Genomic DNA, 10,000 nt, shown 5'->3' on the forward strand with positions numbered 1-10,000 from the left:
TTCTGTTGCACTTGTATTTCAAGGGCCATCCTTGTCACGGTGAATCTACCCCGAGAACTATGTTAAGGGTACACGTCTCTATGGAGTGCTCAGCCACTTGCACGTTGATTTCACGAGCAGACTGTTCCGTTGATCGGATCAACTAGAACCAGCTTCGTCGCATCCGACGGAGTGCCATGATAGTTTTCTCAATAAACAACAATTTTATCGTGCGTGTGGACATTTCTTTGAGATGTTTAAAACTTTCCTTTTGCCGTCATAAGTCCTCTCATTCCAACAGTTTCTTTCCCCCAACTACAGCTCCCTGAGACTCAGTCCCATCGCTTTCCTCTGGTCTGTGACATTTAGCCTTTAAATTTTCTGCTCATCGACACTTTTTTTTCTTCTTTCCTTCCTTTGTCTTTCCATCTGCTTCCTTAAAGTACAGAGATCTCCAGCCTTGTTTGGAAGAAAAATTTTCTCTATCAGTCTTTGCACGACAGTAAAACATTACACTACATAAGACAAAACTACACAATACATACGTCACACAACACAACATCTAAACTCACTTGTAGATTAATACGTCATACAAGGTAATAACACAAGGTGGCCTAAAAGTAGGTTTACAGTTATTCAACTGACTCTTTCGCATTCATATATTAACAGTTTCGATCTTAATTATGGAAAAATATGAAACCATTATTCTATGCTAATTTAGTTAATTGCAAGATAGAAATTTAAATGTAATGAAATGTTTTAAAAGAAATTTAAAGTGCCTACATGATAACTGTAAACCTACATTTGGGCCAACCTGTATGATGGTTGATTTGTTTTTTTACCAATTAGATCTGTTATGAAAAGGTAACGTTCGTACAGTCGTCGTGGCCGAGTGGTTAAGGCGATGGACTTGAAATCCATTGGGGTATCCCCGCATAGGTTCGAATCCTATCGGCGACGTTGCTTTTTTTTTTTGATTTTTTTTTAATGGCGTGGAGAAACATCTTTTTTTTTCCTTATTTTCATTAACATATAAGAAGACATTTTTGATTTTTCTACATAAAATTATGAGTTACTGTGTTTATTTCCGCCATTTTATAGTTCAAATCAGTGGATGCAGTTTTATAGAATTATAGTAGTGTTAATCGACCATATGTATATTTTTTTCTACTCTTAGACACAGTATTGATGATGATGATGGTCGAGATAAAATAGTATCGGTGGTTATAAAGGTGACAGGAGCGGTGTGATGTGTGATGCTGAGGTGATGTTGGTGGTAACAGTGGTGTTGATGATAGTGTTAGTTGTGTGATGGTGGTAGTGCAGTGGTTACACTGGTTGTGGTGGTGAAAGTGACTGTCAAGGTAACCGTCATGATAACATTACATAAGACAAAACTACACAATACATACGTCACACAACACAACATCTAAACTCACTTGTAGATTAATACGTCATACAAGGTAATAACACAAGGTGGCCTAAAAGTAGGTTTACAGTTATTCAACTGACTCTTTCGCATTCATATATTAACAGTTTCGATCTTAATTATGGAAAAATATGAAACCATTATTCTATGCTAATTTAGTTAATTGCAAGATAGAAATTTAAATGTAATGAAATGTTATAAAAGAAATTTAAAGTGCCTACATGATAACTGTAAACCTACATTTGGGCCAACCTGTATGATGGTTGATTTGTTTTTTTACCAATTAGATCTGTTATGAAAAGGTAACGTTCGTACAGTCGTCGTGGCCGAGTGGTTAAGGCGATGGACTTGAAATCCATTGGGGTATCCCCGCATAGGTTCGAATCCTATCGGCGACGTTGCTTTTTTTTTTTGATTTTTTTTTAATGGCGTGGAGAAACATCTTTTTTTTCCTTATTTTCATTAACATATAAGAAGACATTTTTGATTTTTCTACATAAAATTATGAGTTACTGTGTTTATTTCCGCCATTTTATAGTTCAAATCAGTGGATGCAGTTTTATAGAATTATAGTAGTGTTAATCGACCATATGTATATTTTTTTCTACTCTTAGACACAGTATTGATGATGATGATGGTCGAGATAAAATAGTATCGGTGGTTATAAAGGTGACAGGAGCGGTGTGATGTGTGATGCTGAGGTGATGTTGGTGGTAACAGTGGTGTTGATGATAGTGTTAGTTGTGTGATGGTGGTAGTGCAGTGGTTACACTGGTTGTGGTGGTGAAAGTGACTGTCAAGGTAACCGTCATGATAACATTACATAAGACAAAACTACACAATACATACGTCACACAACACAACATCTAAACTCACTTGTAGATTAATACGTCATACAAGGTAATAACACAAGGTGGCCTAAAAGTAGGTTTACAGTTATTCAACTGACTCTTTCGCATTCATATATTAACAGTTTCGATCTTAATTATGGAAAAATATGAAACCATTATTCTATGCTAATTTAGTTAATTGCAAGATAGAAATTTAAATGTAATGAAATGTTTTAAAAGAAATTTAAAGTGCCTACATGATAACTGTAAACCTACATTTGGGCCAACCTGTATGATGGTTGATTTGTTTTTTTACCAATTAGATCTGTTATGAAAAGGTAACGTTCGTACAGTCGTCGTGGCCGAGTGGTTAAGGCGATGGACTTGAAATCCATTGGGGTATCCCCGCATAGGTTCGAATCCTATCGGCGACGTTGCTTTTTTTTTTTGATTTTTTTTTAATGGCGTGGAGAAACATCTTTTTTTTCCTTATTTTCATTAACATATAAGAAGACATTTTTGATTTTTCTACATAAAATTATGAGTTACTGTGTTTATTTCCGCCATTTTATAGTTCAAATCAGTGGATGCAGTTTTAGAGAATTATAGTAGTGTTAATCGACCATATGTATATTTTTTTCTACTCTTAGACACAGTATTGATGATGATGATGGTCGAGATAAAATAGTATCGGTGGTTATAAAGGTGACAGGAGCGGTGTGATGTGTGATGCTGAGGTGATGTTGGTGGTAACAGTGGTGTTGATGATAGTGTTAGTTGTGTGATGGTGGTAGTGCAGTGGTTACACTGGTTGTGGTGGTGAAAGTGACTGTCAAGGTAACCGTCATGATAACATTACATAAGACAAAACTACACAATACATACGTCACACAACACAACATCTAAACTCACTTGTAGATTAATACGTCATACAAGGTAATAACACAAGGTGGCCTAAAAGTAGGTTTACAGTTATTCAACTGACTCTTTCGCATTCATATATTAACAGTTTCGATCTTAATTATGGAAAAATATGAAACCATTATTCTATGCTAATTTAGTTAATTGCAAGATAGAAATTTAAAAGTATGGGAGGAGGATAAAATAGTATCGGTGGTTATAAAGGTGACAGGAGCGGTGTGATGTGTGATGCTGAGGTGATGATGGTGGTAACAGTGGTGTTGATGATAGTGTTAGTTGTGTGATGGTGGTAGTGCAGTGGTTACACTGGTTGTGGTGGTGAAAGTGACTGTCAAGGTAACCGTCATGATAACATTGATGGCGGTGTCTGTGGTTGAAGTGGAAGCAATGGCAATGCTGCTGATGATGATGTTGGTGGTGGTGGTGGTGGTAGAATAGTTATGGTGGTGATAGTGGTGGTGCTGGTCATGTTGGTGGTTGTGAACTGCTTCAGATGATTCATGTTTTCAAAGGGGCTTTTTTTCTTAAAATAATATGGCTGCGGTATTTTTTTTTTTACTCCCGCCAAGGAAGTTATGTTTTTGCCAGCGTTGGTTTGGGAAATTGGGCGATTTTCAGCATGCGGGTATACGGGTGGAAATGAGCTGCTTGGCGGAGGTCTGCGCTCTCCGAGTGCTTTTCTAGTTTTATAATCTGTGTTTTGTGCTCCATGTAAATATAGATGGCCACGGCAGGAATGCCTTTCATCGTGTGACTGTTCTATCTTGGTTAACTCGGGGGTTAAACAACAGCCTCATAGTCTTTGATCATCACCACCGCAATTAGCGTTCACTAAACCAATGTCACCACCACCACCACCACCATACCTAACAATGATATGTTTTCTTAATAACACATCAATTAACACGATAGATAATGCTCTTTTTATCTATTAGTAGATATATGAAAAGTAGGATGTTCATCAGTCGTCGTGGCCGAGTGGTTAAGGCGATGGACTAGAAATCCATTGGGGTCTCCCCGCATAGGTTCGAATCCTATCGGCGACGTTCATTTTCTTGATTTTTTTTTTTCTTTAGCTTTTTTTTTTCTTCTATAGCATCTATAAAGTGATTTTCTATTTTCCTAAATAAACAATAAAGTTTTAATTACATAGATTTTCATTTACATTTAAACTACTGCAGGTCAGTGAATTGTATTCAATTAAATGCTTAAGCAGACTATTCTGTACTACACTACAACAAAACATCTTTGTCCTACTGCCTCTTCTGATTGTATTAACTTACTTAATCAGATTCAGATTATCTTTTTTCAAATGATGGGCCCTTTTCCTTCTGGTAGGTTTGTGTCTTTGGTCCATCGCCCCGATCGTTATGTATAAAAGAATTTACATACATTACACTAGATAATATGATATTTCTTTTTCATTATTTTATCCATTTGTAGAGATATGAAGCACTGACGTTAGCGCAGTCGTCGTGGCCGAGTGGTTAAGGCGATGGACTAGAAATCCATTGGGGTCTCCCCGCATAGGTTCGAATCCTATCGGCGACGATAGTTACAGTAGTTTTTATTTTAACGTATATAAACTAATTTTATATTTTGCTAGATAAACCATATACATTATGTAGTTTATGTAAGCCGTCCTGTTATTGAAAGAATTGCCTCAAAGAAAATATATATATATATATAGTTTTAGGGAAAAGAACCAAGGTTCATGAACTAATCGATGAACATCCACTGTCACATATAGAAGCTATATATTTATATATATTTTATACTGTAAAACTTAATTTAATTTTAATTTTTTATAAATTGATTTTAATTGAGTTTTTACCTGTAATTTTGGATTTTATCCCTAATATTATTATTATTATTATTATTATTATTATTATTATTATTATTATTATTATTATTATTATTATTATTTTATGTTTGACTTTTGTTTTGCATTTGTACAAGTTGGATCCAAGTCTCACCCAGAGACCTCAAGAGACAACAAGTTAGAAGTTCATGTAGGTGTTATGCCTAGAGTACCATATATTTGGATTTGTACAGTTTTGTTCAAGTGAAGGTTTATGAAACCATAAGAAAATTATGTTTGCTTTAAAATTTGAGATCACATAGACAGTATTTTACGTAGGATATGGGCAGTTCCCATGAGCACTATCTTTTGAACTTCAGCCATTTTGGGGTTTCCTGGAATCTGATCTATGTAGTAATCAGCCCGTTTCGCTGTCATTCCCAGGGCACCTATGACAATAGGTATTGTTTTTGTCTTCAGATTCCACATTTTGCTAATTTCTATTTCAAGATCTTTATATTTGCTCAGTTTTTGGTAGGTCTTGACAGATACGTTTATATCGATTGGGACAGTCATATCAATGAGGAGGCATGATTTTTGTCTGAAGTCTTTCAGTATGATGTCTGGCCTATTTGCGTCTATCTTTCTGTCAGTTTGAATGGTGAAGTTCCAGAGGAGTGCAATGTGATCATTTTCAAGTACTGGGGGTGGTTTGTGTTCCCACCAGTTTTTATCATGGGGCAAGTCCAGGTTTTTGCATATTACCCAGTGAATATTGTGCAGCTCTATCATGCCTGTTGAGATACTCTGTAGGCGCAAGCAGACTGCACATGGAGACAACATGATCGATGATCTCATTTTGTTGTTGGCATATACGACATAATGGGGAGCTGCCGTTCTTTAATATGTTGGCCTGGTGGTTCTTTGTAGGTAGGCATTGATCTTGGGCTGCTATGATAAACCCCTCTGTTTCTGATTTCAAGCCAGAGGCCATAAACCATTGGTGGGTAAGGGCTTTGTCAATATCTGCATTATTCGCTCTCTTTGGGTATTTGCCATTGAGAGGTTTTCCATACCATTTTTCAGTCATAATAGCTAAGGCAGCAATTTTAGCACGGGTTTTCAAGCGCTTAGCTTTTTCTGCAGGTGTTTCTAGTTCGTCTAATTCTTGAATTTGTTGCAATTGGAATTCACTTAGATATTCCTTTGCCTGTTTTGTTACTGAGTAAGATGCTTTCTTGCTTTCATATTTTAAGACAAGTTTTAGCATCCAGTCCTCAGAGTTTTTCAGATAGGTGTCTAGGCCAATTGTGGCTACCTTCATTGATAATGCCAGCTGTAAAAGTCCTCGGCCTCCTTCTTTTCTTGGCAATAAAGACGTTCTATATCTGCCTTAGGGTGGTGCATTCTATTCATTGTCAACAGTTTTCGTATTTTTCTGTCAACATTACATATTTCAGTAATTGACCAGTTAACGATGTTAAAACTGTAAGTCACGACTGGTATGGCTAGAGCATTGATCGCTTCGATCCTGTTTCTCGCGTTCAGCTCTGTCTTCAGTATTGCTCTCACCCTGCGATAACATTCTCTTCTGATCCTTTCCCTCATCACTGAGTGCTTGATATTGTCCCCTTCAATTACCCCTAGGTATTTGTAGCTCTCCGCTGGTTCTAACTCTTTTATGACATTTTGCTGGTCAAGGTTCACATTAGATGTATTTGTCATTTTTCCTTTGATAAAGGTAGCTTTTGCACATTTATCAAGGCCAAATTGCATCCTGATGTCATCACTGAATTATTTAACAATCGCTAGTAGGCCTTTGAGTTGTTGGTCATTTTTTGCAAAGAGCTTTAAATCATCCATGTAAATGAGATGATTTATATTTTTATCAAATATTTTATAACCATACTGTGCATCATTGAGCAATTTTGAGAGCGGTATTAGGGCTAGACAGAAGAGGAGTGGTGATAGTGAGTCACCCTGGAAAATGCCACATGAAATTCTTACATCTCCAGCATTTAGAGATTCATTGTCATTGTTCAACATCAGTGTGGTTCTCCATGATCTCATACTTACAGATAAAAAGTTTCGCAGAGTAGGAGCTATTTTATACATTTCCAGACATTTCCTAATCCAGCTATGTGGTAGGCTATCAAAGGCCTTTTTATAGTCTGTCCAGGCTATTGACAAGTTTTTATGTCGCTTGTGACAATCTTCAAAGATCATCTTATTGATGAGTAGCTGATCTTTACAACCATAAGATCCACGTTTACATCCCTTTTGCTCATTAGGGAATATGCTACTTTCTATTAAAAAACTATAGGTGTACTCGGTTAGGACAGATGTTAGCGTCTTATACATTGTTGTTAAGCAGGTTATGGGGCGATAATTTTTTGGTTCGTTTGTTTCCTCATTTTTTGGAAGCAGGAATGTTAAACCATTAACTAGCCAAGAGGGCATCAAACTAGGATTTTGCAAAACATCGTTGTAAAGTTTTGTTAGCAGTTCATGGCTTTCTGGTAAGGCATTCAACCAGAAGTTAGGAATTTTATCCTTTCCTGGAGACTTCCATTTGCTTGACCTCCTGAGAGCAGATCTTATATCTTCTACCTTGACACCCTCCCACTTTTGCTCCTCTAAGGAGTCTAGGTCTGTAGATATTCTATCAATCCAAGGGGCCTTTTCATTGTGTGTTTTATCTTATTATTATTATTATTAATATTATTATTATTATTATTATTATTATGTATATATATATATATATATATATATATATATATATATATATATATATATATATATATATGATATTAAAGGTTTCTTATTAGGAAACCAATAGATTTTATACAGGGCTGCAAGGAGAAGTGCTCAGAATACTTGAGACAAGAGTAAACATATTAGTTACAGAATAAAAAGACTGGGTTAACGACTCAACATGTTCCCATACCCTCGAAGAAGGCATGTATGGAAGCACGTATCCATAAAACCACGGAATTCATTAATAGGTAAAGTCTTATTCCTTATGTTTGACGGATTATGTTGTATATCTTATATATGTTCATTGAGTGGGTGTGATATGTTGAGTCGTTAACCCAGTCTTTTTATTCTATAACTAATATTATATATATATATATATATATATATATATATATACACATATATAATATATATATATATATATATATATATATATATATATATATATATATATATATATATATATATATATATATATATATATATATATATATATATATATATATATATATATATATATATATATATATATATATATATATATATATATATATATATATATATATATTATATATGTGTATATATATATATATATATATATATATATATATATATATGTATATATATATATATATATATATATTTATATATATATATATATTTATATATATATCATTACTGAATCATTTCAATTAGCCATACAGACAAGGTTGACCTTTTATCTTTTAGAACAGATATGAAGACCTGCGAGCAACGCAAGTCGTCGTGGCCGAGTGGTTAAGGTGATTGCATTTTACATCCGTTGGAGTATTTCTGCGTAGGTTTCGATCCTATCGACGACGTTGGTTTCATTTTCCTTTTTTTTTATATATCATTTGACATATATGAAATAAGTCTATAATTACCACTGTGGAGGTGCAACGGCCTAGTGGTTAGGGCAGCGATGGTAGGAGAGTTGTTTCGATTCCCAGACCGAACGTTGTGAGTGTTTATTGAGCGAAAACACCTAAAGTTCTCCGGAGGTGGTGGGGGTGAACCCACCTGTACTCTTCCTCTCACTCTTTCTTCCTGTTTCTGTTGCACTTGTATTTCAAGGGCCATCCTTGTCACGGTGAATCTACCCCGAGAACTATGTTAAGGGTACACGTCTCTATGGAGTGCTCAGCCACTTGCACGTTGATTTCACGAGCAGACTGTTCCGTTGATCGGATCAACTAGAACCATCTTCGTCGCATCCGACGGAGTGCCATGATAGTTTCCTCAATAAACAACAATTTTATCGTGCGTGTGGACATTTCTTTGAGATGTTTAAAACTTTCCTTTTGCCGTCATAAGTCCTCTCATTCCAACAGTTTCTTTCCCCCAACTACAGCTCCCTGAGACTCAGTCCCATCGCTTTCCTCTGGTCTGTGACATTTAGCCTTTAAATTTTCTGCTCATCGACACTTTTTTTTCTTCTTTCCTTCCTTTGTCTTTCCATCTGCTTCCTTAAAGTACAGAGATCTCCAGCCTTGTTTGGAAGAAAAATTTTCTCTATCAGTCTTTGCACGACAGTAAAACATTACATTACATAAGACAAAACTACACAATACATACGTCACACAACACAACATCTAAACTCACTTGTAGATTAATACGTCATACAAGGTAATAACACAAGGTGGCCTAAAAGTAGGTTTACAGTTATTCAACTGACTCTTTCGCATTCATATATTAACAGTTTCGATCTTAATTATGGAAAAATATGAAACCATTATTCTATGCTAATTTAGTTAATTGCAAGATAGAAATTTAAATGTAATGAAATGTTTTAAAAGAAATTTAAAGTGCCTACATGATAACTGTAAACCTACATTTGGGCCAACCTGTATGATGGTTGATTTGTTTTTTTACCAATTAGATCTGTTATGAAAAGATAACGTTCGTACAGTCGTCGTGGCCGAGTGGTTAAGGCGATGGACTTGAAATCCATTGGGGTATCCCCGCATAGGTTCGAATCCTATCGGCGACGTTACTTTTTTTTTTTGATTTTTTTTTAATGGCGTGGAGAAACATCTTTTTTTTCCTTATTTTCATTAACATATAAGAAGACATTTTTGATTTTTCTACATAAAATTATGAGTTACTGTGTTTATTTCCGCCATTTTATAGTTCAAATCAGTGGATGCAGTTTTATAGAATTATAGTAGTGTTAATCGACCATATGTATATTCTTTTCTACTCTTAGACACAGTATTGATGATGATGATGGTCGAGATAAGTATGGGAGGAGGATAAAATAGT

General features: G+C 35.3%; 6 non-coding genes across 6 annotated transcripts; all 6 read left to right on the forward strand.

Moving 5' to 3' along the window:
- The first annotated feature begins 857 nt into the window (after positions 1-857).
- Positions 858-939, forward strand: Trnas-uga (transfer RNA serine (anticodon UGA)). Its single transcript has one exon. It is a non-coding gene; the product is annotated as a tRNA-Ser (tRNA).
- A 785-nt stretch (positions 940-1,724) lies between these two features.
- On the forward strand, positions 1,725-1,806 carry Trnas-uga (transfer RNA serine (anticodon UGA)). The gene has a single exon. It is a non-coding gene; the product is annotated as a tRNA-Ser (tRNA).
- A 784-nt stretch (positions 1,807-2,590) lies between these two features.
- Trnas-uga (transfer RNA serine (anticodon UGA)) lies at positions 2,591-2,672 on the forward strand. The gene has a single exon. It is a non-coding gene; the product is annotated as a tRNA-Ser (tRNA).
- A 1,451-nt stretch (positions 2,673-4,123) lies between these two features.
- Positions 4,124-4,205, forward strand: Trnas-aga (transfer RNA serine (anticodon AGA)). The gene has a single exon. It is a non-coding gene; the product is annotated as a tRNA-Ser (tRNA).
- A 423-nt stretch (positions 4,206-4,628) lies between these two features.
- On the forward strand, positions 4,629-4,710 carry Trnas-aga (transfer RNA serine (anticodon AGA)). Its single transcript has one exon. It is a non-coding gene; the product is annotated as a tRNA-Ser (tRNA).
- A 4,936-nt stretch (positions 4,711-9,646) lies between these two features.
- Trnas-uga (transfer RNA serine (anticodon UGA)) lies at positions 9,647-9,728 on the forward strand. The gene has a single exon. It is a non-coding gene; the product is annotated as a tRNA-Ser (tRNA).
- Positions 9,729-10,000: the final 272 nt, after the last annotated feature.

The sequence above is a fragment of the Octopus bimaculoides genome, chromosome 10 (assembly GCF_046866305.1).
Source record: "Octopus bimaculoides isolate indiv1 chromosome 10, ASM4686630v1, whole genome shotgun sequence".
In the NCBI taxonomy this organism is placed as follows: Eukaryota; Metazoa; Mollusca; class Cephalopoda; order Octopoda; family Octopodidae; genus Octopus; species Octopus bimaculoides.